This window comes from Kryptolebias marmoratus, linkage group LG14 (assembly GCF_001649575.2).
Source record: "Kryptolebias marmoratus isolate JLee-2015 linkage group LG14, ASM164957v2, whole genome shotgun sequence".
In the NCBI taxonomy this organism is placed as follows: Eukaryota; Metazoa; Chordata; class Actinopteri; order Cyprinodontiformes; family Rivulidae; genus Kryptolebias; species Kryptolebias marmoratus.
The window spans coordinates 19,081,501-19,084,141 of NC_051443.1; positions in this window are offsets into that span (position 1 = coordinate 19,081,501).

Consider the following 2,641-nt stretch of genomic DNA (forward strand, 5'->3'; position numbering starts at 1 on the left):
GAGAGGGGAATGTTAGGTTGGGGGTGGCGGGTTGAAGCTCCATATGGGCACCCACCCTTTGTACCCCCACCACCCACCCCCCTTCCCCATCACCCATCCCTCCCCCTGAAAACAGGCAGATGTCAAATGGGACGTGCCTCCCTGATGGGGCACAGGGTCACACCGCATAGGGGCAAATAACAGAACAGGAGGGACAGACAGAGAGAGAAGTGCCTTCCTGCCAACACACACACACACACCATCCCCCTCCTCACCAAAACAGACACACACATGCTGCCAAGGCAAAAGCTGCTGATGTAAACATGCCAACACACAGACACTCTGCATAGCGTTACAAACACTCTGACAAAAAGATTCACTGATTAAATTTACTGATTTTTTTCCACTTGACAAAAATGTTTCCCTAAAAATATGGTCAAATGAGAACAATACTTTAGTTACTGTAATACAGACTTTATTTTCCCTTTTATGCAGCATCCAGTAACTGCTAATCTTCCTGAAAAAGATTTATGTTTAATTTTTTATTTCATTGTGCATTTGTTTCAATTTAGATTGTACTCTTTACTGAAATATTATCTGATTGTAAACATAGTCAGCCTTATTGATATAAATAATGTGGTCAAAATACAAGATGCTGCACAAATCCAGTTGATTAGCAACCTTATCTGCAATCTATTTTATAACTTGAAAGCACAGAACCATTATTGCTTTCCAGCTTTTTGTTAAATTTGAAGTTTTACTTGTCACATTTGACATTCAAAGGGTTTTTTAAGGATATTGTTTGATAAATCAGTCAAAATAAGCAAAGTCAGTAAAATACTGTCACATCAGGGAATTTGTGAATATGAATTTATTAATTTTGAACATAAGGCAGATTAATTATGCAAAGCGCTTTGGCTCGAGATAGCTGTGAATTTAAACTGTAGTTTCCAAAGTGGCAAACAAATTAAATTAACACTTTCCTAAAATGGTTTCGCTGAGAGGGGCGTTTATTGTTTGAAACTGTGCTTGTTTTTAGTTAATTGCACTGAAAGAAAAGGAAACTGATTGTTGGTTATAAATTACACAGTGATTGGTGCGTGTGTGTGAATGTGTGTGTAAAGCTGCATGCATGCCTCTAATATGTCTGGGATTCTTTGAAGGAGATGCAGCTAGACTCCAGGACAGGTGTCACTTCTGTGTGTGTGTGTGTGGAGGTATGGGTTTTAGCCATAAACAAAGCAAGAAAATGGACACGCACGCACACACAGAGGCAGTTGTGTGTGTCCTGAGCCTTGAATGGTTACGCCCGCAGGGCAGGAGTAAGGTTACTTTACATACTGCACTTACAGCTCCCTTTACCACTGGGGTATAAAATGGATTTGAATGAGAAAGAGGGGGACATAGGGGGGAGGGAGAAGGGTGAGAAGAAGAGAGGGGTGGAATGGAGGGTGTGTGTGTGTGTGTGGAGGGAGGGGGACTCCCTTTGTGTAACAGGAGGTCTGCTGCTGCTCTGGCATGGCTATGGAGATGGAGGAGCGAGGTCACTCTCCCTGCTCTCCCTCCCTCTGTCCTTTGACTATAGGCTGGCTGCTCCATCTCTCCTCCTCATCCTCTCCTCCCTATTAGCATAGCAGCTGCCTGATACGGGGCGTAGGGTGGAGAATGGCCAGGTTGCTGTGTGCATATGTGTGTGTGAGAGTGTTTTGCAGAGGGAGGGATGTTCAGGGTGGGGTGGGGTGAATAAGAGGGGGCGAAGGGGTGGGAGGGGAGGTCCAGTCAATGGCGGTCCGTCTGGCTGGTGAATAGCAGCTAAAGCAGGCCCCTGCAAGATAGACAAAAGAGCCAGGATGGGAGGGGATGAGGTCGGGGTGTGTGAGGAGAGGGGGGGTGGAGGGGAGGTGGAAGAATAAGGCAGTGAATGGAGCGCCTTGTCACTGGAGCTATGGAAAGAAGCACAGAATGAACTGGAAGAATGAAAGAAGAGTTCAAAAGGGAGCGGAGGGCAAGGAAAAGACCAGCCCGACCACCTGTCTCCCTGCCTCTCTCCTTTTTCTTTCACTCCCCTTCTTCTTGCTCCCAGGCAGAGTTCAGGGGGGTGCTCCCTGGTCGTGTTCAGCGACAGACATGTTTTTGTTTTCACAGAAAGTGTGGTATCAGCAGAATTTAAAGCTCCACCAGCAACATGCAGCCTGTGCAGGTTTCACTGTGTTTGAACTGACGCTGAAGATATTTTTGTGCTTTAATCTGTAAAACAAACAAATTTAAGTCACCAAAAATAGTTACAGACTGCCTGACTGAGTTCACTCTTCTGTCTTCTAACCATAGACATCTGTAATCTCAAAAAGTACATGACAGTACATGCAAATGTGAGTGTAAATGCATACCAACACATCAAAACTATTGGATGCCACTGTTATTGACCTATATTTAGTCTCTTCAGCCGAATCTATAGTTAAACAAACACATGTGGTAGCTGGCAGCCATTACGAATCTTTAATTTAAACACACATTAATCACTAATATGGGAAAACAATGTGCAGATTTTGTTTCTTACTTTTTGGACCAGCCTTCATGACATTGTGATGAGTTTCTGTAAACCAGGGGTGTCAAACTCCAAGCCTCGAGGGACGCTGTCCTGGGAGTTTTAGGTTTTTCTGCT